The sequence below is a fragment of the Parasteatoda tepidariorum genome, chromosome 8 (genome assembly GCF_043381705.1).
Source record: "Parasteatoda tepidariorum isolate YZ-2023 chromosome 8, CAS_Ptep_4.0, whole genome shotgun sequence".
NCBI classification, from domain to species: Eukaryota; Metazoa; Arthropoda; class Arachnida; order Araneae; family Theridiidae; genus Parasteatoda; species Parasteatoda tepidariorum.
In genome coordinates this window covers 15,469,492-15,496,580 of record NC_092211.1, presented here as the reverse complement: position 1 = coordinate 15,496,580, position 27,089 = coordinate 15,469,492, and the positions used below count along the sequence as shown (strand labels likewise).

Sequence of the window (27,089 nt, the reverse complement as noted above, 5' to 3'; positions counted from 1 at the left end):
ATATATTCTCATACATCTAAAATAAAACTCGGGTGAAAGTCTTCCAGTAGACTGTCTGAAATGTCTTGAAAAGCCATGAATATAACCTTGAAGCTGAGTGACATAGACTTACAGCACTTAAAGACACAAGAGCATCTATAAACGGCTTTTTATGACGTAACATAATATGTCCCTATTTTTAAACGTCCGGGATTTTTTTTTTTTTCAGGAATACCTCCTCCAGATAACGTTACACTAAAAATCAGCCTTCTATTTGAGATCAACCCCTCTTAGAAAAAGACTGACATTTCCTCTGAATAATTGAGAAAAATTCCCCAACTTTTCGAAGCTGAGAAAGAAGAAAAAAGAAAGAAAAACTTTTTTTCTCATTGCTTTCTATGATTGAAAAAAGAAAAAAAAGAAAAGAAATTCGAATGTTGGATGCTGTCTTTTTCCCAGTTGAACGTGACATTATAACCCTACCCCACGAATAAAACTTTCCTCCGGATTTTCTTTTAGCTTTTTCTCATTCCTTCCAATTTTCTTTCTTTCTTCTTTTTCTATTTGTCTTCTCACTCTAAGTTATTTATTTTTGGATGAAGGCGGTAATCGCGTCTGCGCACCAAAGAAGATCACTCGGCGCGAATTGGAGAAAGCCTTTGATGAGAAATATTTTCTTTTTCCCGCTCCTCTCACTCTCCATCATTGATGCGGAAGATGAGGATGAGATACAAGATGAGAAGATGAATAGTTTTAACTTAATGCCTTCACCCGACGCCAACAATTCTTCATCATTTTTACGACCTTCTCTTTTTCTTAAAAGAAAGTTTGTTCTCGTCTGCCTATTTATATCGTTTGTAATGAAAAGATGTTCTAACTGTAACTGTCTCTCCCTGTTTACTCTCTTTTATTAATGATTTGTTTATATTTATCACTAAATCAAAATAAAAATAAGTGTAAGGATATTTTTATCTAGTTATGTTTATGATTTTGCTGTACAGTTGTCGTTACCAGTAACGACGTTCGTAAAGATGCTGACATTTAATAAGAATTGTGTTTGAAAAATTAATTTGAATACCCGGATTTAAGGTTATTTTATTATTAATGATCCAAATCTTATTTTGAAATTAAATTTAATTCCAAATTATCATAAGGAATTATAAATATTTTAGAAAATCTTATCTTAAAAACCAAAATTAAAATTAATGTACAAATTACCGTTAAATTGAAGTGAAACTTTTCAAGTTATAATTTCAAATGTAATTTAAATAATTAAATTTTAATTAAAAAAGCGAATTTCATTACGAAATAATATTTTATGTAACATTTTGAAGAACAAAAATACAAGGAGTATTAATGAGAAATAAGCTTTCGATCAAAGATTTTTAATTTTAATATCAAGCTCTGGTCCACTAACACCAATATTTCTTCTACATATAAATTTTTGAAAAATTATTTTATTAAGGAATTGAAAGTCATTAAGAATTATTATCAAAAATCATGAAGTATTATTATCATTTTCAAATCATTTAAAAGGATAATAGAAGTAAATCTTATGAAGCTACACCTTTATTTTTTTTATTTATTTATTTTTTTTCTTTTTTTGTACGTTTTAGTTTTAGTTCTTAAAAGTTTATTTTTCTTTTTTTTTTAAATGATTCACTTAACTGTAGTGATAAACGCGTAGATTTGATTATGAAAAATTTGCAAACGATGTAAATGTTACTTACTTTTATTAAAAGTAAAATGCAAATATTCACTGTCACTAAAATTTGCTTAACAGTGGCTATTATAAATTAATATATTTTTTTCTCTATTTTTGAATTATTTTTTTTAAATCACTGTTATTAAAAATTGACTAGGTTAATGTTAATCGCTGTAATAAGTTGCTTAAATTAATGTTATTTACTGTTATTAAAAGTTTAACTATTGATATTCACTGCTATCAAAAAATTCTTAAGTTGATGTTATTCACTATTACCCAAATTTAAGTTGGGGATATTCATCGTTATTGAAATTTGCTAAAAGTCATATTCTACTCTGAAATAAGAAATCCATCCAAATGAATTTACAGAAATGAACGCAAATGGGAAATAAACAATAAAGGATTGTAAACATATATAGTTTAAATGTATATTTACATAAAATAATACATTCATGAAAGCTTATTCGACCTTTTTGAAACAGAAGCTCCATAGTTCTTATGCAAATGGTATTGCATTCTATATTATTTAAATGAGGTCATTTAAAATACATTAACCGATACGTGAACTGAGAATTAAGAATAATTTGTTTGAAATATGAATATTTGTATGTTTAGTCCGTCATTACGGTTTATCATTAATTAATCCCTGTCTTTCTCTATTTATTTTAGTCGTCTTTATTACTTCCGCATGTTAAATCCGATAGTGGTAATGTAAATAAACTTCTAAGTATTTCAATAAAAAATATTAATAAATAAATTAATAAAAATCGCATCACGAATCTCGTGCATTAAGCGAGTAAGATTACTACAAAGAAACCGGCAGAAGAAGAGAGAGAGAAAAAAAACATTATTAATTCCAACAAACTGCGAATTTATGTTCAATTTAGCATCACTTAGAAAAAGTGCTTTCTCAAGTTTCCCGTCTTAAAATACATTAATTCCAGCTTTTAATGTGAAAGCTATATATTTTCTAAGCTTTCTTTTATGCTTCTGCGGATAAATTTGTCTCCCGTATTAGTACGCAAATACGCAAAAATGCCAACACTATTTTCCCCTGAAACTTTTCAAACACGCTGCTGCTTTTATAAATATGTAGAAGCTATGTTTCCTCGCAGCTCCATAAAATGCAGTCCCCTCTCCTCCCCCCATGAAGGGCAGGCTGTAATAAACAGGCTCACAGGAACGCAGTCTTCGAAGCATATGCATAAGGTCCTATAAATTACAGTATTAGGCCGAACAGGAAGCGCCGAGCACCTGTATTAGCTTGGAATTAGTGCAGCTCCAATAGGATGACTCGAGCAGAAGTTCTAGAAATCGAATATTCGAATGTTGAGAGTCTCTGGGTTTTCGTGTTAATTAAGACTTCGGTTGACAAATTCGGAACTGGTTGCTAAGCAATTCGTTGCAATCGGGTTTCGTACAACGTAATAAAACTAAACAGCTGGTAGCTTTAATGTATTAATCTAGCAGAAGTAATTTAGAGTTTTGGGGGAATTGAGAAAACTCCTTTGAATAATTCAAGTATTTTACCCAATAGCAGAATTTATTTTTCAAAGAATCTGAATTTTTATTTTTGTTCCTTTCAATATAGCTTCAGTTTACCTCGATATAGCTATATAAGATATCAATTCACATTTTCTTTCGCTACGCATTTCGCTTACAAACAATAATTTTCTTTACACATAAAACTATTTCAAAGAGTAATTCATTGGATATATGTGCCTTATTTTTCAAAAATTAAAATAATTGCTTAGTTTGGACGATGCCCTAAATTAAACTAATATTGTAATCGAAACTATTTTAATTATATTACTAATAAATGTGATTTGTAGAGTTAATTTTATAATTGAGAATTTCAAAGTTGCAGCGAAGAATCAAGTTTATATCAGTATGCAATTATGCAGGAAGTTTTGTATTTGATTTAACATTTTAATCAAACACAAAACTTGATTAAACCTTTTAATCAAACACAAAATTTCTTTCGGCTGTTATTCAAATTTAAAATATTAATTTTCTTTTCCTCAATTCTTATAAGCATCTATAAATTTTATTAAACTCTATATGCATTTTTTATAAATAATTATGACATTATCATTCATTACTTATAAGTGATGTTAATACATGTTGTATTAGGCATTAAGTTTGACTCTATTGCACTATCAATTCTTTGTGAATAGTTGCTAAATTTTAATCATCATCAGAATCTTAATAACTTTAATTATTTGAACCATGACATGGTTATAACGGTATGAATAAGATTTCTAGATTTAGCCATCATCGATTGAATCTTTTTTAAATAAAATCCTAAAAATCTTAAGCTGTTGAATTAGGTAGAAAATTGGCCTTATTTGTATCATTATTACGCGTTTACACTTATTAAAATAGCATCACCGTAAAATCATTTTATTAACGCATTATCGGTATATATTATTTTTTCCTTTTCATTATCCAAATTTGTAAGCTGCTCTGAATTACAATCAGCTCAGTCAAAATTAACCCAATATGGTATAACTCAAAGAATATTGTTTATTAAAGATTTAACGGAATGAAACTACGTTAATTCCGAAAAAACATGTTATAAAACGGTATGGGAAATCAAGCAAAATAAATGGGATGTGCATTAAGAGCTGTATTTACCTAGAGAAGGTAAACTTTGCTTTCTACGCTATAAGAAATTAAATTCTGATTTTTAATCATTCAGTAATACTTGAGCTGTACTTCCGTCCTTAACTCTTATATCATGATTTGAAAAACATCTACACTTTATAAAAGTTGGGGAAGGGTCACATTCGTTTGTCAGCTGATCTCTTGAAATTGATTGCTAAAACTAGCGTTTTACTCATTCAGTCATGGGTATTTTTTTTTATTTATTTAATCTTGTATTTCCTACCAATTAATCGAAATTAAGCTTTATGCTCTTGATGAAATTCGCATCCTCAAATAAATAAAGTAGATTCTCATTTTGACGAAATATTCGCTAGGAGCATTTTCCAGGCAATGGTTTCGTCAAAAACAAAGAAAAAGCTGCGAGTTCTCAACATCCATTTTTTTCTTCTTCCTCTTTTTAGTGTAAGTGCTCTTTGAACATCAAAATTTGTAATTGCGTATTCATTATTAGAACATTGCTCTAGATATCTTCAAAATTAAAAATACATAAATCCGTAATTAGGAAATGAGATTTTTAAGATAATCTGGTTACTGTTTTGGGGAAAATATGGAGCCAGAAAAAAAAATTTAAAAAAAAAAACTTTCTCTAACCTATCTCTCTGATTAAGAATTATTCTGTCACGCTGCAGGATTAAATTATTAAGTTAAAATTAACTCCGGGTTCCCTTTTTTTCATTCAGTTAATACCTCACGAAGATATCTTAGTCTCATAACTCACTCAAAAACAAGATTCATTCTGCTCAAAATTCCAAACCCCAGTCACGGTCGCGGATAATTTCGAAATCATTACTAATAATTGCCGCGCTTAATCGGCTGGCGAACCCTAAGATGGAGGGGGGAGAGGAAAATGAAAATCAAAGCGGACAGCCATAATGAGTGGACCAATCCTTCCAAATGGCCAGTAGAAGCCAAACGTGTTCTTCGAAAGCATATCTAAATCATGCTTAGTGATTGAAGCACGCACCAATCCCTAAATGTAGATATCTTTTCCTTTTTGCAAGATGCCGAAAAAAAAAATGCCTACTTATATCTTGTTACTGAACAAGCCGTCAACTTGACACGGAACATTATACCAGCACGCAAATTGACAGCATCGAGAATAAGTTATGGGTACGGTTACAAAAGGTCTCAGAATAGAATGCCCGCCCTATCCCCCGCACCATCATCCATCCTTTTCTTTCTTTTTTGTTTAGATCCGTAAGGCTGAAGAGTAACAGCATAATTAGTGCGGTGTACTTGACCAATGGGAATGCGTACCCAACTCAACCTCTAACGCCTTTTGACCTTTGAGTTGTCTGAACTTTTAGAGAAATTTTGCTATTAAGTTTTCGTTAGATTTGATTGAATTTCGTTAGATAAAGAAATTTGATAAATAATTTCATTTTGTTATGGAAGAGGACATTAAATTTATATTTAGTACTAACTGAAGTTTATATTTTAAGAAGAGACAAATTATTCATTTTAATAGACAATAAAAGGAAACATTTATTAATAAATATATATTTTTAATTACTTTATATTAGTGGGAAATATATTTCATATTCAATTTTAAAATACTTTTAATTTATTCATTAGATTGTTTATTTAATTTTTAAAATATTTTTCGAGAAAACTTGAAATTAAGGTTTTGTGAAATTGTTTGAGGAATATAAAATTAAATATTGTTCTAAGAATTATTCATTTAAATTATAGAGGTTAAAACTATCAATATTACTGAGGTTACAACTATTATAAAATTGTTTCCTGTTATACTATATTTCGGTTTCATTTATAGGAGTTATAAGAAATGCATAAAATACATTCTCATAAGTTTATAAATGTAAAAATTAAACTAATTTTCAAAAATTAATAACTTGTGTTATTAAAAAGTATTGGATTGCAAAAAATTCCAGATCAAATTACGTACTAAATACCGGTTGTTTTGGATGCATCATCCATAATATCCATTTTTACTTAGAGTGATTCAGTGATTGTACGGTAATTATTACTGCAAAAATTACTGTAAATCAGATTTTTTGTTCCGTAACATGTTACTCACTTTACGGCAATTTTTATTTTTTTAGCATTCATAATATTCATATATTACTAAAACATATATTGTATTGAAGAATAAACCTACATTTACATTCGAGAATAATTATCGTGCCTTAACAATGATTTTGCACATTTGTATAAGAAAAAAATTTTGCTCTGCATTTTAAAACTATACCAAATTATGCTATTAATTACAAATTAATATTGTTTTTTTTTGTAATCAAATTATTATTAAATTCTCCAAGAAAGCTAAAACAATTTCTCAACTTAATAAAATGAGCAGAATTATCAATTCATAATAATTACGTATTCGAAAATGCAGTATTCGGAGTCACAATAATGCTTAATTCGCTAAAAAATATCAGCAAAAAAAAAAAAAATTCTCAACTTAATTGTATGACTTTGCAAGATTAGGGGTCTATAATTTTATCATGATAAAAATAACGAATATTTTCACATTTTTGATAATAATAATAATAAATCTAAATACATCATATATTTGTTTTCGTATCATACATTTATATTAAAATAAACACTTTATTATTAGCACTAGAATTTAGGCAGTACTTGAGACATAACCTTTTTCTTAAAATCAAAATATAAGTCATTTAGCTAATAATTTATTTCATATGGTTAATATTTGTTAAATAAATCTTTAAACACTATTTTTTAATTGTATTTTGCTATAATTAGTTTATTTAACAAATATAATATGTTTAGGTTTTGATGCTTTGTGACTCTGTTAACGTGTTTAGAAAATATCGATTTAAAGCATAATAATTATTAGTGGAGTATTTAAATTAGAAATAAATCCCCAAAATAGCGGGAAAAACTTTATTAAGTTTTATTCAGCTATCTATTTCAAATAATTTAAATAATATGCTTAACTGATTTTTATAATTACGTAAATTGTTTGAACTCGTATAGGAATTTTATTAATTATTTGATAATAATAAGTCAACAAGTGCATAACATATAACTTTAACATAATTAAATACTTTAGTTTACTTCGCATTATTAAATACTTTTGTTTATTCTACGTTATTAAATTTTATTAAATGATTCAACATCATTCCATCAAGTGTGAATTATGTTTCAGATCTTTTTAAGTTCTGTAAATTACTCAAACTCGGATAGATATTTTGGTAATTATTCGAATAAATACAATTTGAAGTTTCGAGTTTAATTTTTGAAAATGAAATTAAATTGATATTTGAATTTAATTTTCCGTTTTTCCCTACTTTTGGAACGGAGTTCAAATATCCTAGTTTTAATCACTGTTTTAAGATTTAAATAAAGAATGGTTTGTTAAGAATAATTATTAGAGGCGGGACTCTATGTTTAATCAATCTCTTTCCGCCTTTCAAGTGCGCGACGCCAGAAAGACGGAACGTATAGACCGCCCTAAAAAGCCGGTCGAGGCCCAATGGAAAACCGGTATCTTCTTCCTACAACTCCAGATTTGATAACTATTGGATTATTTCATGAGCCTAAATGAATTCTTATTGGATGTATTTTATTTTGCGTTATATGACTAATACTTTTTTTTTATTAATCACTTAAGTTTGATAAAATTAGTTTAAATCCTAAACAAAAAGCAATAAGCGATACAATAGTAGCAATGAATTCAAAATGTATACTAACACAATCCACAATTTATCATGTTTTCGAGCTAAATTTATTATTAAATTCGAAATTAACGTTGAAATAAAATTTATAAATGTATGTAGAAGTGTAGCAAACGGTAAGCATGCATAAATCTAGCATACTTTGCACATATATATTCGTTATGTATGTAAACATTACATAAATCTTATATAATGTATGGATAAAGTTTAATTTTGTAAAATCCTATATTATTGTGACCAGAGGTTCAAAATATAATACAATTCTTCTAGTTATAAATGCGTAAAATTGATTATTAGGTATAAAGTTAATGGTATAACATAATGAGAGCATTGTATGGAGAAAATAAAACACTGCCATATTTTTGAATTATACTTATTGTTATAGTAATTCATAATTAAGGGTTGAATGAAATGTATAAATAAATCCATATAAAAGTTTAGGAAGTGGTAAACATTATATAAATCACTTACATCGAGAATATATTACACCACACATGCATGCATCGTGTAAGTAAACTTTATATTAATCTTTTATAATACATAGGTGAAGTGTAATTTTATATATCCTATATAATGAGAGATCTAAAATATAATACAACTCTTAATTTTGTAGTTAAAATTGCGCAAAATTGATTACTATATCTAAAGTTAACAGCGCAACATTATGACAGAAATGCATGAAAAATTATAACTTTATCTATAATATTTTTTATGTTTAAGAATGATATTTATTAATATATTCCAAATTAATGGTTGAATAAAATATAGAAATGCTTAAAAAATTTAAAAAAGAGGAAAACATAATAAAAATATTGTAAATAATATTTGTATCGTATCGCATTATATGCATTGTGTAAATAAGCATCATATATGTATTATATGATGAATACGTAAAATATAATTTTTAAATTTTATAATTTACTAAAAGCCAAAAATATAATAAAACTCATAATTTTCATGCTAAAGTTACGAAAAATCGGTTGCTAGGCTCAAAATTAATAGTAGAAAAGAAAAAATGTAAATATGAACTATAAGACTATTGAATAAAAAAACTTCATTGGCAGTATATCTTAATTGTAATTATTAAAATGGGCATTGTGTGGTTGTGGCTAACATGAAATACATTGAAAGATCAAGCATAAGAATGTACAAGAACTTAAAAGTTTAATGTATGTAATTACATACCTCAAATATCCTTTGTCTTAAGCACAAAACACAAGCAGAGCTAAAACAAATAAATTAAACAAATAAATAATTTATAACATAATTATAATTTAAAGATAAATACTAATTGAGTCACATAATTGCAATTTTTTTTCAAAATTTAATATTGAAAATTAATAATTGCAATAAATATGTTTAATTTTTCATTGTTTAAAAATTATTTAGATTAGTATATGATCTCGGACACAGAAAATGCAACATTTTTGTTTCTTAATGTTTATTTCTAATTTTTATACCTTTTTTTTTATTATTTCCAATTATTTTTATTTATTATTATTTTTTTCTTGAAATACTGCTTCCTTTTTTCCTTGATAAAATATGGCCCCCTTGATACTTAAATTCTCCCTAAATATAAAAATACAAAAATGATAAACTTTTTAGCAAGTAAAAGTTTTAATAATTATTTTTTTAAAAATTGAAACTTTGAGCAATTTTTCGTCAATTAAAATTTGACAACAGTTTGCGATTTCTGAAGAAATGTTGAAAATGCACATAGAATCGCATTCACAGATGGTTTCAAATCGGTTCAACATACCACTGATTAATATTGCTTTTCTTTAATTCCAACTAATTACAGTTCTTTATTTCATAAAATAAAAAAGCGTAGAACTATCTATAATTCTATTCCCATAAACAATGCTGTGAATTCGAACTGAAATGTCATTTAGCCAAATTTAAAAATAAACATCGCGATAGGGCGACTATTTTTGCGTCCTCCATAGCACATTAGAAAGAGATTATAAAAAAGTGCAGCATTTTGTTCTTTTTTTAAAAATTCCTTTAATATTGTCCGCTCAAGAAATAAAAACAGAATACTTATAATATTTATTATGTGTTTATTTCCTTTCAATTTCCATTTATCCAACAAAAGTATTAAATGTTCTAATAAGTATCTTTTATTTTTTCTTTTAATGATTTATAGCACTATACGCATGAATATTGTGTAATTATTATTTTTACAGTTTTATTGATTAATAATGATTAAAACAGCAAATTAAAAAATTATGAACAAAATAGGGATTTGGAATATTGGTCGTTCTTTTTACTTAATATACTATGTTGAAAATAAAAAATAAAAATAGAAAATAGAAAAATTGAATTAAAAAATTAAATAAGAATTTAAAAAGAGCTCGATTTTTTTTTTCTAGGCAAACAAAATAGTAAATTAAAAAAAATCCTATAATAGGACTTTAAAATGTTATTATCAGTTTTCATATTTAAAAACTAGAATATTAAGTTTAAAAAAATCAGTTTGAATGAGATAATTAAAATCAAATAGCGTAATCATCTACAAATAGTATCTACAAAATATTTCATAAAAAGTCATATACGTTTGATTTTAATTTTCATTAAGAACAGAATATTAAAATTTCATGTAATTAGCAGTAACTCAAATTTCGGAGCATGCTTTACAATTACTAAATTATTCATTTTCTGTTTAATAAAGGTTTTTCAAGGAATCGAAACTTTTTTTTTCATTTGAGCATGCCTTATTCTCATTATTTACATTCACAACAAAAACGCTATCAAGTGATTTTATTGTATTTCTATTTTTTCTTTCAAAGTCACAAAAAAATAAAAAATAATAATAACTCAGTGGGTGGTTAGAGTCTGTCGTTCGAAAACCACTTAAGAAAGGAAAAAGCTTCTAAGAACGACTACAAGTGTCCCCAAGAACACCACACGAAGTATGTAAAATTTTATTGCTTGTTTATTGCATTATCAATTGGTTTTATGATAGCTTACACGCACTCGCTTTTTGCTTCTTCTACTAAGCCGAATCCATAGTCGTATAAACCGATTCACTATCAAAATGGCCGACTGGATAGAACGCAGAAGTGATAGATTTATTATTACCCATTTTCAATCGGGACCCATACCCCCCTCATCTCTGTTTAGTGGATGGTGGCTCTTGAAAAAACTCGTGCCCGTTGGTAAGTTCTTTAGTCCGCGACAGGAGCCACGGGTCAGAGAGATAGGAGTGTGATATGAAAAACGTTCTATTATTTTGAAGCTTTTGACGCTGCAAAAGTGCTTTCTTATCAGCTGAATTTGCGGGTAAGTGCCATTCTGCCACTTTGGTTTTAAACAGATCTTATGAATTGCTCTTTTAAGATATTTTTTTTTTTGAAGTGAGGATCTGGTTTTTGTCTTATGATATATTTCTAAGTTGATTAATTGATTATAACAGTTCTGTGTAATTCTGTTTGTAATGTTTACAAAAATTGAGTGCTTTACGCGTGGAAAAATTATCATCTGATATTAAAAATTTTACGATGCGCAGTATTTTATGATCATTGCCTTTTGTTTTCGATAGTTGTAGTAAGCTATCGTGTTACTGCCATTACAAAAATAAATTTAAATTTACAAATTATTCTGGAATGTTGATGATAACAATAATATCAACAATTTGCATAATTAAAATCAATACTACTACTAATGATAATTACAATAATTGTTAAATAAAGGAAAAATCACCAAAAAACATTATAACCTTTTGAAATTCTTGTTCTTACTAATTATAATCATTAATTTTGAACATGTGATTTCTTTCCGAGAATTTTAAGTTTAATTTCATAATCAGCAATGGCGCAGTTATGTTTGCAATCAAACATATAATATTAAACTTATGATATTAAAAAAAATAGAACTAAAAAAAAATAACTGGAGTGCACGCTAAGTCTAATTTTCATTGATTGTTTTAGTTTCTCTCTAACCAAAAAATTATAAATTTTAAATTTCAATGAATACAATTTTTTTCTAATTCAAGCCCATTATTAGTACATACATATTCGCATCGATGGTTTGCTTCTATGGATATAATGCTCACAGGCTAACCATGGGAGGTTTTCGTAGTTTTCCTCTCCATGTAACGCAAATGTTGGTTAGTTCCATCAAAAGGGCCTCCACGAAGTTTAATGTATCCCAGTATTTGATTCAGGAGTTCCCTTGTCCTCTGTATTGGGTTCAAAATCGCAAGGCTACGTAGTTGAGCATTGGAAGTCGTAAACTCAGCTTGAGTCAGCTATTCAACTACGGTTATAATCATAGTTAATAAACTAAAATTATGAATAATTATTATACTACAATTAATAATTGCATTGCAATTAATAAGTAAACTACAGTACCAATTATATAAATTTGTTTTTCATAAATAACTTAATGATGTTAGACAAAAATAAGAATTCATTTATGCTTAAAAATTTTATTTGAGCATTTTTCTCTTATAAAACCATTTCAGTATTTGGTTTTCGCAACTATTGTTGCTTAAATTTAGACTGTCATTCGAGGTGGTATTAATTCAATGTATTTTCTAATTTATACAAACTTCCTCTTATAATTTTACACAAAATTTGAGAAAAGAAAAATCTCTTGTATTTATTTACGTTTATATTCCAGATCAGAACTATGCTTAATTATGCTTAAGAAACCAGGACTTATTCGATACGTTATCGGCATAACTTTTGAATTTTGATTAAATCTCTATTCGTGCAAAAAATTGCCCTAAAATTATGGCGCAAATATTCAGATTCAGTTATAAAATTACAGTTATGCACTAAAATGGAGTCATTTAAAAGTGATTTGTGACTTCTAAAAGTACTATTTCCTTGCAAATTTATTTGAAACTTGACATTATAAAGGGGAAAATTCCAATAAGTATGATAGTGTTAATCAGTCATATAAGCAATACTATAAAAAAAAAATTGATATCAAACTTTTGATTGAAAAATTGATATCAAAATTTTTCTATGTAAAAATGTATTGCAAATTTCTCTTATACTTAATTATCATCCATTATCTCACTTTATTTTGTAGTTTGAACTGCGAAACCAATTTCTAAAACAACAAGGTTAATTATCAAAACAGTCTAATTAATTATGAATTGAAAAGCATTACACTATATTCCACTTTGAAATAGCCTTATCTACTTAAAACGACAAAATCAATTTATGAAGCAACAAATTTAATTATCAAAACAGTAGAAACAATAACTAATGGAAAAGCATAATTGATAAGTCTTAACTGCCTAAAATGCAATCAAAGAATGAAGTCAATTATTCTAACAATTTGAAATTCAATATGATCTGTGTTCTTTTTTAATATTTAAACATAATCTATTCACGCATAATTAAGAAGAAAAAAAAGAAAAAGCACTTTTTGGGATTGTTTTCAAAACGCCTTAATTACTCAGGTACTTCATAAGTAAAAAGTATTCAGAATATATAAGTTCCATATTTTAAAATACTATTAAAACACCTCTATTTAAAACAACAAAACGAACTTGTGAAACAACAAGCATAATTAAATGAATAAATCCAAATAAACTGAAAAGATAAGATACTACTTGATTACTTATCGGTCAAAAGCAGGAGTCCATTTTCAAAACATGTCAAACGTGAATGAGAATAAAAAAAATTTGTTTGAAATATAAGACCTAACATTGCCAAAGAAAAAATGGCAAAATAAGAATGAGGAAAAAAGAGGAAAAACTGAACAAGAAAAACCACGGTGACCGAGAGGGGCAAATCAGAGTAAAATGCATACCCACGCGCTATGGAGAGATAGTGAGGAAATGTCATATCAACTCATCTTGATGCCTTAGAATCTTGATTTACTTATCTAAATACTGTTTCCCTCCTTAACGACATTAGTTCATACATTTTACCCTGAATTACCCCTCACGGTTACTGTGGCTCCGTTTTTCATCTTTTTTTTTCTCTCTCGGCTGCTGTGGTTTTCTATTTTGGTTTCTCCCCTTATTTTACCATTTTTTGTGGACAACTTTACGTTTTATATTTCCAATTACTTTTGTTTCTTCTCATTCACGTCTGGCCAGTCTTGAAAATGGGCTCCTATTTTTAAGCGCTTGAAGCGTGTCGACTGTTTTGTTTCCCCCATTTATATATTTTTGAAGCGAATGGACTTTTCAATCAAGTAACAGGCATAGTTATTAACAGAATTCGATGCATAATGTGATTTATGTTCTGCTTCAATCTTTTAAATGCTAAGTTTTAATGTGTAAATATTCCAAAAACCATGCCGAATTTCTTATTTTTAAAGTAAAAAAAAATGCCAAGGAGTGCCCGATCAAATTTTTTTGTTACTCCATTACTTAAAAAGATAGACGTTCGGATTATAAATTCAAGATTTCAAAATACTGCCATACCACACAGAACAATGCTATTATAAAATTTATTTTCTTTTCATAACATAAAAAAATTGTGTAAATAATGAACATGTCAGTTAGCTAGGAATTCACTAAATATTATGCGTCATGTTAAAGGATATGAACGAGAACAACAACCCTAATGAATAACTAAACGTTTCTTGAGCGGATTATAAAAATGTGGGTGCGTCGGTCTGATTTAAAATTCATTTAATGTACGTCTCAAGGGCACTCCTGCCTCTCACGGTTTCTTGCTTAGATTTTTTAGTGAGTGACTTATGACGGTCGGTACTGACACTGTGATACTGATTATCCTGCAAGCACATTAGTTAGATTATACGTTGATAAGCTATTAAATAAGTGACAAAATTGAACAATCTATACAGCAAACTGAACAACATTGAACTGAACAAAATATAATAAATCATTTCTCATCGAACAATAGATAACTGCTTCTGGAATAAAAACCAGATAGTTCGTCTTATTTTCAGAACTTAATCTTCGTACATTTTCAACACACAAAACTCTTTGGAAAATTCATTGGACCATTGTTCCCAGTTTAAAGATTTAAATAATGACGTTCAATAGCACAAATCAATTGACTTGCACATTAGTTTAAGTGTACATTGAGAAATTGATAACTTTTAGCTCATTCAAAAACATGCAACTTCTTTCTCAAGTAACTATGAGGTATGACTTGTTTTATTAAAAACTCATAATTTGTTTAATTTTAATCCCTGAAAAACAATTTTTTTTTCAATGAACGGCATAAAAACAAAATTGTTTGTTTTATTCTGTACATTGAAAAACATGCAACTGTTTTTTTCAACGTACAAATAAGGTGACTATTTCTCATAATACCAGATAATTCATCCTATTTTGCACACTGCACAGCATTCGGTTACTTTTTTTAACGAACAATAAGGCGACTGCTTGTCCCATAAAAACAAGATAATTTGTCTAATTTTACACATTTAAAAACATTCAAATTTTTTTAGCGAACAAGACAACTGTTTGTCTTGTTCGCTAAAAAGCATTGTCATTTTTCCCATAAAAGTTACTTTGTCTTACTTTGTGCACTGAAATACATTCAACTGTTTTTTTAACTGAGCAAGAAGACTATATTACCGTTGAAATGATTTTCCTGAAAGACTTCTTTATATAAAACATAAATATTTTAAGCATAAAACATGGTTACTAAAACTATATACGGAATACATTTTAAAATAAATAGTCCATAAATGATTGTATAAAAGAAAATAAAAAGAACTGTTTTCATCGGAGAGAAAGGCAAATGAAACATTCAAAAATTAAAAATCAAACTTATTTGGTTCTTTTGTAAAACAATAAAAAGATAGCATAAAAAAGAACAATATAAGAAAAATAACTGCTTATACATGGATAATCAATAAAATAAATGACATAAAGGAACAATCGATAACTGTCCGCACATTAAACAACGCAGAACTTTTTATTCTCAACATACAATCGAATACTGTTTGTCACAGAAGCAAAATAATTTGTCGTATTTTCATTCTTCTTCAATTTAATTTTTTATTGTATTTTTTTTCTTTCTGTAACTGAAAAATAAGAATCTTATAGCCAATTAAAAGTTTTCATAAAGTATTTGTCCACACGTTTTCTGTTGGTTCAACTGTTAAATAATTAAGTAGTTCTATCTTGAAAAATTAAAAAAAAATTTAACAAAAAGCATTTAAAATATGTATCTATCTTATTGTTATTCTGCTTTAATTTAATTTTTGTTCCTTTTTGTAAAAAATCGTAGTTTTGTAGCAATTCATAAGTTTTCGTAAAATTGCGCATAGTGATTGCTTATACGCTTTTCAATTTGCAAAAGTCTCAAGACAATGCTTTCCAATACTGCTCTTAACTTAAAGAATTAAAAAGAAAAATTAAAACATAAGTACCGGTTATTAATTTAATCTTCGTATGAGAAATAAATAATTAATGTATAAAAGAAAATTACAGAAACTAAGGAGTATATTTTTATTTAAATACGAAGAATTTTTGAGAAAACAAAAATGGTGATAATAGTTGCTGTATTCGCAAGATAGTAAGGCAAATAACGCCTCAAAAAATTGAAAATCTAATTGTCTTTTTATGAAAAAAGGTGGGTTTTTAAAAAAAATTTTTTTAAAAAAAAAGCCCAATATAAACGAAATAAGTGAACATGATCACTACATTCTGTGTGATTGTTAAGGACTGCTCAAAGAGAGGTGAAATCTTTTACATCATTCTAGAAGAAACAAAAAGGGGGACGATAGTTTCTGTGTGTCAAACAATAAGAGGACAGTTTTTTGTAATAGCAGTTTTTTATTTAAATATTTTTTTAAAAAAAACGGTAATTTAATTTATAACTCCCGTTAAAATATAACACTAACTGTTTCAATTTCAGACTGATTCTGTAAATAATGAAATATTATAATCATTCACTAAAAATATATAGTGCTTTCTGCGCAATTTCATAGTCAATAAAATGTAGTTGTGAGCTTCTTTTTTTTATTGTTGTTGTTGTCAGGAGAAATCCACCATTGAAAGCTTGATTATCTTTTATTAAAATATACATTGTCTCATATTTTTTTTTCTCCATTGATGTTTCAAACTCCTTACTCATTGAAGATAAACTAACAGTTTTCCCTGTAAGAACTCTTGAACCAAAGTAAATGTTTGCTCCCCTAAGTGAAACCTTTTAATATTTAGCACGGCCACCATTAAAAAAAGACTGGTTTATAAAATCGACCACTTTTTAAAATCAAATTAACAAGAACAAAATTATTACATGCAAAAACTATTCCTTTAAAAAATTATTATCAACTTTTAAAAAAATTAAAATTTTGCAGGCGCATGCTTAAAATGATTAAAAACTTCTTTTTCTTATTTGAATGTTTGAAATCTTCTACTTTCTCAAAATTAGAAAGTTTATGAGTAAGAAATTTCATAGTGTCTCCTGCAAACAAAAATGAACAAAGTTACTGGTGGGGATTAAATTGTAAGATGAAAGTTCAAAAATTAAGAGACTGGTAGTGTAAAGGAATCCAAACGGAAACTGCTTATGAATTAAAAAAAAGAGTTGCGAAATGCATATTATAATTCAATGTCAATAATCATTACTATTTAAATAAGGTAAATAAATTTTAATCGAAGACAAAAAACATTATATATTTTAAAATGACCTTAAAAGCAAAGAAAAAGAAATTAAGAAATTTAAAAAAAAAAAAAACTTTTATAAACTTTCAATTTATGTTGAATCTTAAATTCCAAATTTCTCTAATCATATAAATAAGTTCATATTTAAAAGCCCCTAAAACAAATTTAAAAAAAAACGTAGCTCGTGTTTAATTAAAATGTCAAATGTAGATTCAGTAAAAACCAAATATAAATTTGGTTATCAATTTAGCTTTTATTGTCTGGAGAAAAATAGATTTCAGGCAATAATACCGTAATGCTTGTTAGTGACAATTATGAAAAAAAAAAATACTTCTGATTANTTTTGATGCTCCTCAAACTATTGTATTGATATGTTTTGCTTTAGCTATATTAATACAATATCAGAAAGCACTACTTTTTTCGGATAGAATCGTGTTTGTAGCTATGTTTTTAGCTTGTGCATAGCTTCTGCTATTGATGTTTATATATATATATATAGCTTCTGATATAGATGTTTATAGCTATATAGCTTCTGATTTCATTCTCTATAAAATCAAATGTGTTCGAAACTGACGTGACTTTAATTACAGTATACACCTTAACTGTAATTAAATTACAGTATACACAGTATATAAGTAGTTAAAGTATACTCCTTAACTGCAATTAAATTACAGTATACACTGTATATAGGCAATTACGGTATACACTGTATATAAGTATTTACAGTACACACTGTATATAAGTAATTACAGTATACACTGTATATAAGTAATTACAGTATACACTGTATATAAGTAATTACAGTATACGCAGTAAAATAATTACAGTATACACTGGTATAAACTGAATATACATAAGTTGATGATGAGAAATGGAATTATAAATCGGATGAATAAAACAAAATTTTCTATATTCAAAGAAGAATAACAATTTGTGTTTAAAATGTATTTTTATTAATATAATCTAAATTGTAAAAGCAATTTAACTACAATTTAAAATGTAATATAACAATATTTATTGTATTGACTAATTTTTTTATTCTGTAGATTAGTTGTTCCGGAAATTCGATTAAAAAAATATACTTGAATTACTAAATAAAAATATAAAAAGGACTTTTTTAAATAATGCGCTATTTCCAAGCTCCTGTTTCGAAAATATTATCAAATATGTTACGAATAAAAATATAAGAACACTCTAAACCTGAAAACACGATTGCTCTTTTTAATTAATATATAACTATTTTAGTGTTGCTGAAAAACATAATCGATGATATTTTTTTAATTGTTATGCTGTTAGTTACAAACTTTTATCTCAAAGGTGAATTCTTTGAGCGTAAAAGTTTTGAAGTTTTATACCTAAGTGCAGTAATTTGGACTCGACTTACGTTGACACTTACGTTGAAATTTGGACGATTTCTACGTTGTTAATCAAGGCGTCAACAGAGTTTAATAAAATTTCTAATTTGTATGAGCTTCTGAAGAAAATATATATTTCCATCTTGGCATATTGGATATCAAACTTCTGCTAGTCACACCAACGAATTTCGAGGAAACTGTAATGAGAAATTCTACTTACATAAAATCAAAAGAACAGGCCTCACACGTCCTTTTAATGATATTCAGAGATGTGAAACTTTTAAACGAAAGAAAAATTGGATTCGCAGAGGCACATAGAATATATAAGCTATGTGGAATATATTATTTAGATCTACTAGATGTGACACAAATTGAATTCCAATTCTTAAGTAACAATAAATAAATAAAAATAAAAGTAAAGAATTCTTTTCTGTGAGAATCAAAAGGAAAATATTAAAAAATATTATTTGTGAATAAAATATAAGGAATTCTTGTTCGCAAAGAAACGAAATATAAATATTTCTTTCCATTGGGAAAAAAAGGAAAGTACTAAAAATTCTTGTTTCCAAAATCAAATCTTGTTGGATTTTATCAAAAATGTAAAAATATTTTTGTGCGTGAAAAAAAAAGTAAAGATTAAGTATTTCAATAATCTTCTAAGCTATTGCAATGGCCACCCAAGATATACAAACTTAAGTGAAATACGGTATTGTGTGTGTATGTGTTACCGCGTATGACCGAAATCAAGAGAATGTTGACTTTCAATCGTGAATGTCAACAATCACACTGGGCGAATGTCCGAAATATTTGTTATATCCTATTTGGTATTAATTCATTCGTTGATATTATTATATTTATTCAATATTTTCATACCTGCTTAGGATAGATTAGGAGAACAATCAGTGCCCGGAGTACCGGTTAAATGCATACTGGGCAAGGAATTAAAAAAACATTGATGTAGGGCATACCGGGCAAATGTGTACCAGGCAGTGACATTTGACTAGACCTAGTATATATTTCGGACATTTACCAAAGACATCATATATATATATATATATATATATATATTAACATAAAGTTAAAATTTTAAACTTAGAGCAATCATTTATTGTGGGTCTAAATCATACCTAACTAAACATGCCACCATTTACTCAAACTATTTTAATAAAATTATTAAACAATATTATTAAAGAAGGGTTTTCTTGGAAAATCACAAATAATCAACCTATTTTAGAATTTATTAAGCAAAATAAAATTAGTTCTATTGCGACTTTTGATTTTTAAAATCTCTTTAATCGCATTTCCCTTTTTAAACTAAAAGATGTTTTTTTGAGCTATTACTAAGATTATGAAAATATCCTTAGTTGCAATTTTGATTGTTGGTAAATTTTAATTAATTTTTGTCTTCTTAATAATCATTTTTACAATGGAAAACATATTTTTGCTGAAATTGATGGAATACCACAATGATCTAATTATTAATAACTAATTTATTTTTTCACCATTATGAAAGAAATTATACTCTTAATTTTAAATTTGTTTTTTTGCTTTATTGATGATTTAATTATCTTTAATTTTTAAAATTATGCAATGTTGGTGAATAATATTTACCCAGAGGAATTAATCTTAATTCGTAATCATGACGATAATACTAATTTAAATATTTTGTATTTAAGAAATAAAAAAGAAGAAAATATCTTCATTGTTGATTTATAAGATGAAAGAAATGATTTCAAATTTAAATAAATAAACTAATTACATAAAATTCTAATGTTTCAAAAAGCATTTATTTAAATAACAATTTTGATCAAATGAATAGAATTAAAAGAATTGGTAGTAACGTTTCTTTTATCGAAAAAAGAAATCGACGAACTCTTTCAAAATTAAATTAAAGAAAAGAAAAACAATAGATATCCAACTGATGTAATTAATTTCTATATAAAATCATTGAGCTAATTGTATGCTATAATTAAAAACTTGTTTGTTAACTAAATTTAGATTTTTAAATGGCTAAAAATGTTTCATTATCAATAAAGGACTTTTTATAATAATTTTTTAAAAGTGTAGTTTAAAATAATTTTTTTTCTTTTTAAATATTTTTTTTTTCATTAAATGTTAATTATTTCTCTAAATTCAACCCTATTAATATTAAAATTTTTTTAATAAAATTCAACCTAATTATTTATAAACTTTGAATTATCCAGTATAGTATTAGTATTACCTTACGCACATCCAGATTCGGGCCAATCCAAGGTAATTAACAAATCAAACGCGCTTCTGTACTTCAGTACGAATGGGCCATTAGTTGATTTCCTTCATCCTCTATTTACGCTTCTGTTTTAATATTGTGTATTTTATCAAACTTGTTACGAAAACATTTTACATCATTTTTGAAAAATGCCTATAAGTTTAAGTCCATTTGAATTCGATACTAGCTTTATATATTACATTTTGAGTTTTATTCTGTATTTCCTTGAATTTTTATGATCAATAATTGCTTGATTGTTTTGTTTTGCATTTTTTATTTTTAGTTTGCATTTTTTGCTCAATGGGTTCAATTTTCGTTTAATATTTTTAATGCTCCTCAAACTATTGTATTGATATGTTTTGCTTTAGCTATATTAATACAATATCAGAAAGCACTACTTTTTTCGGATAGAATCGTGTTTGTAGCTATGTTTTTAGCTTGTGCATAGCTTCTGCTATTGATGTTTATATATATATATATAGCTTCTGATATAGATGTTTATAGCTATATAGCTTCTGATTTCATTGTTCTATTTAAGGACTTAAAAAACAATTTCTAATGAACTAAATAAACATAAATACTGATTTTTATTATATTAGCATATTTTTTATAATTTATCCGATCAATAATTTTCTATTGTTTCGATTTTCAAGTATTTTGAAACGGATAAAGTTCAATCGCAACCAAAAAAGCATCACTTTTATTCGTTAATTAAAAGCTCAATGTTTAGAAGCTATTTGATTACGATAAAATTCTTAATAATTTTTGATATATATATCAAGACTAAGAGATGCTGAACATAACGTGGTTTTTTCATGCTATCAATTTCCTTAAATTGAAACAAAGATAAAATAGACAGACAAGCGTTTAGCTTCATGTGTTTCAGTGCATTAAAACCCTAATTCCGGCCCCTCAATTCTGAGTAGAAGATAAATTCTTTGGCTGGAGATAAGCATTTCTTTCCCTCTTCAAAAAAGCGACATCACAGCGCCCCCCACCCCCAATGCAGACGATTTTTATTTTTATGGAAGAGCTCCGATTCGACGTTGAATACTAACAGTATAGCCCTAATTCGGGAACGTAAAATATAATTAAACCCCCGTCACTTACTTCTCAAACTCTGGGGCAATCTTCTCTCCGCCACTGCGGCCGGCCATTAAAATTCTTCTTCAGTAGAGCTTTTAACCTCCGTTGTCGCTGCATATCACTGAAGACGCGCATCACGTCCAAGATGGCGGCCGATTCTCAACAACAGCAGACGATAATTTTCAGAGAGGTAAGTGGATAATTCTTTTGTTCTATTCCGTAGCTAATGGCAGTTTAAAATAGCTCCTTTGAAAATGCGTCTCAACACTGATATAGTTTTTGGTATTTCAAAACAGTTTTTGACATTTGGCTGCTGCTTCCGTGTGTCGTTTTGTTTTACCGTTACGAATGATTTCCCATGGAAAATGGCTGCACTTGTTTAGGAAATTTGAAACTGGAACAGATCATGTAAATTACTTAGTGGCAATGATTTGATTAAGATAAAATAAATTTTAATTTCTGTTTAAAATGAAAACATTGTTTGAACTCATAGAAAATGAAGCAAAACACATTTCACTTATAAATTTAAATTATAATTGTTTAAATTCGTGTGAATTGAAATAAATAATAAAAAAAATATTTCATGGTGTTTCGGTTAGAACAAATTGGTCTTTTAGATAAAATTAAAGTTAGTATTTTTTTTTAAATGAATGAGAATGAAAACAAAAGTTAAAAATTATTTTATGGAGTTACACTTAAAATAAATTTTTAGCGTGAAGGGAAATAGGAACTTGAAATTGATAGTACAATTTACTTTTCATTTAAATTTAAATTTTAAATGAATATGAAAATTTTTAGTTGTTTGATTTAATGGGAACTGAAATTATTTAACTCACATTATTTTATGATGTTTCATTTAAAACAAATTTTACTATTGTAAATGAAAGTTTTTAATTACTTGCTTTCGAAAAAGCTGAAATAAATAATTGAAATTGCTGTGCATTTTCAGTTAAAGCGAATTCGTCTTATTTGAAAATGAAAGTGTATAATTGTTTGAATTTACACTTATTTATAAACTGAACAAATACAAACCGCCTTGTGATTTGCGTTCCAGTTACAATAAATTTCTCGTTTAAGTAGCAATTAATTTTCTTAAGATTATTATACATTAAAATCGAAGCGGAAAAAGTAAATTATTTTATTCTGTTTCACTTATGGTTTAAATTTGTAGAAACTGAGCAAATTGTGCAAATCACTTTGTGGCATATGTTTCAATTAAAATAAATGTAACGTCTAAATGGTTTTTCAATTCAAGTTGTTTATTTGTTGTTCATAAGACTCCAAACAATGCCACAAACTATTTTATGTAAGCTTTAGTTAACAAGTTTTTATGTTAACTGAAAAGAATAATTTATAATTGTTTAGATTCTTAGAAACTGAAGCAAATAATCCTTATTATTCTCTGCTTATGATATGTTTCCGTTAAAAAACACATTTTTTTAAAATCAAAAATAAAAATTTAAACTTTTGGATTTATAGGAAATAAATTACTTTATCATTTTTAATTAAAACAAAATCTATTTTTAATTAAAACAAAATTTATTTTTAATTGAAGCAAAATCTATTTTTAATAAAATATAAATTTATTTTTATTAAATTTATTGTTATAACTGTTAAAATGAATGAAAACTGAAACAAATAATACAAATCATTTTGTTGTAATCATGATAATGTTAAAATAAAATTGACTATATATGAAAACTAAGATTTATAATTGGCTCAGCATATGAAAAAAAGTAATATTAATATGTTGTGGTGAATTAGTTTAATTTAGTTTTGTTTCAATTAAAACAAAATTGGTATTTATCTGAAATTGATTATATAATTGTTTGAATCTAATTAAATTAAAGCAATGGCTACAATCAATTTTACAGTAATGACATACACTAGTTAATACAAAATTGGAATTCAGATGAAAATATGAAGTACTAATAATTTTATGTCCTTAAAGACTGTCGTAAAATAATTTGTCGAAATTATAAACATCATAGAAAATTGAATTTAATTTAAATTAAGTAAGAGGTCCACCAGAACTGCAAGAAAAACAACTTGTAAACTATTATTTATCTAATTAAACGGAATTAGTTGTCATTGAATTATTACAAATTTAAATTCCTTGCAAGTTATAGAGACTAAAACAAAAAGCCCAAATTATTTTGTGATTTATTCCAGTGGAAAAAGAATTCATTTTAAATCATTGCACTTAATTTTAATGCATTTTTTAAAATATTTTCGTTACGTAGAACTTTCTGTTGAAACAATATTGCTGTAACTTCTGAAGTAAATTAAAATTAATTCATATTTGTTCCATAATTAAATTTATTGTATAATAGTTTTTTCTTGGAGTCAATTATTTACTATATCGTTCCGTTATTTGAATTACAAAATTTCAATAGCATAATATAATATCATTTATTCATTTAAAAATTTTACTTTTATTTTTTTAGCAACAAAAACAGAATTTTTGCAAAACCATTTGCAGGCTTTTATCTTAGCAAAATATTTCGTAAATTGAATTACAAAATCTCGTTAGTGTAATATAAATCACGTATTTAATTTTTTCGTTTTATATATTAAAATAATTAGAAGATTTAAAATTTTTTTCAACTATCAGTAATATTTCATGCAATACAATGAATGCATTTATTACATTGAATTCCAAAATTTTGATCACATAGTATCATTTAAAAATGAAATAATTTTGTTTGTATAAAAATAAATACAATCCTTCAAAATATTTAGAATTTTTACACCATTATTTGAAAGAATTTATCTTGCGAATGATATATTGATTACGAAAGATGATATTGATAATATATTAAAAAACATTTGTCTATACAAAAAAAATTACAAAAGAATTATGAAACTATTTTTTCCCCGGCAGAATTATACTTTTTGATAATGTTTTTTAATACAAAAAGATTTATTGAAGGCAAATTTGAAGTAAAATATTAAATTTAAATCAATTGAGATTTTAAACGAATTTAAGGTAACGAATCTTTGTAAACCTAATCGCATTCATATTAATTACGAAGACTAACAGCGATTATATGAAATTTTAATTCAATTCATACTAATAAAAAAGAATAAAAATTTTAATTATTTGTTAAATTTACGTAATTTAAAAAATATATTTCATTAATTATAAGATATAATTACTATTATTTATGAATAAGGTTCCAAAAAAATACAATTCTCTTTAGAAAACTAATGTTTCATATTCAACGTTCTCGGATAATAATTTAAATAAGGTTTAGGAAAACAATCATAGGGCACGCTCAAAAATCTAATTAAAAGTGCCAAATCAAATTTATTTGTTGCTTTAATTATAGAGGCTTTCTTATTGCGTTCTTTTAGTTAGAACAATTGAAACGAGCAAGACAATGTGTCTTTAATAACATAAAAATTTTAAGAAGCATTTTTAATTGGCTTAAATCTAACTTCAACTAAAAGATTTGTGCTTTATTTCAAGCCTGTTTTCCTCATTAAATATCCGTTAAGATTTTCAAAATTCAATTAGTAATTTTTTGTCCATTTAAATGACACTTCAAAAAATATAGGAAAATGTTTTTTAATGATATTTTTGTTCACCGTAAAATATTCCGGATCAAATTACGGAATAATTATGAATTAATTTTTTGTAAACGTTATTTTAAGCTTCGATACATTTCTTTGTTCTAACTTTACTCTTTAGAATAGCAAGCAAAGTCTTGTGAAAGGCTATATTTTTCTTGAAAAAAAGCTACCTGAATAAAAGCAACAAGAATAAATTACACTGCAAAACATTCTGGATCAAATTACGGTATTTTGTACTTTGGGTTCGGTCCTCCGTAAAATTAATTTTACCATGGAATCCATTTTTACTGTAAAATACTGCATGGTAATTTTTACAGTGATATTTATTTAATTAGAGTGATATTTTTAGAGTGATTCAATGATTTTACAGTAATTATTATTGTGAAATTCACCGTATATTTTTCATTCAATAACATATTCCAGTAAAAATCGATTTTACGATTAATTGAGCCGTATTTTCTCTGACCGGTTCATTGATTACCGTAATTTGACTCAGGATTTATTACAGTATGTACTCGGAAACACTATCAGTATCCTATGCGTATTTTTACTAAACAGAATAAATCTGTACTCTTACTTTTGAAAATTTATATTCTGTTTCATCCGTGCATAAACAAAAGCACTCATTTACAGTAAACTCTTGCGATAAGTGCTGACTTAAAATTGAGGAGATAACAGTGGAATTTCATAATGCCTCTACCATGTGAGATAAACTTAGGGTTGATTTTTTGTTTAACTAATTCAAAGCTTAAGCATCATATTAATATATTTTGATGTTCTCTAGTCATCTGAGATTGTTAAAGAGATTACACATATCCATCACGTCAACTTATAGTAAATTGTCATGCACAATCAAGTCGATTGTCTTCTAAATATTTGACAGCAAATTAAACAAAAAAATACCGCTTCTCTTTTAGAAATATTTAATTAACAATAGTATCTCTTTAAACTTTAACGAGGAGGTAAAATTACCGAAGAGATGATATCATTGTTATTAAATTAAACATCATTTCAAACTCCATTAATTTAACTTTTTCTAACAATATGTTCTTTTCCTTCCTAAACAAAACAAAGAAAAAATACATGCTTTGTTTCTATTACAAAATGATGCAAGTAAAAACATCAAAAGTTGAGGGTTATTCTAATTTCAAATTAACAATGAACAAGATTATATAAATATATTATTCATTTAAAAATTTGAGTTCTTTTTATTTACATTATGATGCAATCTGAATTTTTTTTTTTAATGCAT

At 26.6% G+C, this 27,089-nt stretch overlaps 1 protein-coding gene and 1 long non-coding RNA gene across 4 annotated transcripts in view; one reads left to right on the top strand and one right to left on the bottom strand.

Moving 5' to 3' along the window:
- LOC122269183 (uncharacterized) overlaps positions 1–27,089 on the bottom strand; it is an 83,299-nt gene that overhangs the window by 53,295 nt on the left and 2,915 nt on the right. Inside the window, exons 2-3 of the long non-coding RNA XR_011637389.1 lie at positions 22,286–22,655; positions 9,199–9,238 (exon numbers count right to left, since the gene is read on the bottom strand). This is a non-coding gene — a long non-coding RNA (uncharacterized lncRNA). The remainder of the gene's footprint in view (positions 1–9,198; positions 9,239–22,285; positions 22,656–27,089) is intronic.
- Positions 11,038–27,089, top strand: part of LOC107450666 (homeobox protein abdominal-A homolog) — a 100,625-nt gene continuing 84,573 nt past the window's right edge. For 2 of the 3 annotated variants that reach the window (XR_001584974.3, XR_001584973.3), the window contains exon 1: positions 22,315–22,451. The gene's annotated coding sequence lies outside the window, so the exon portion shown is untranslated. Of the gene's footprint in view, positions 11,296–22,314; positions 22,452–27,089 lie in introns of those variants that run through there. The other variant, XR_006225018.2, reaches the window with a different exon arrangement.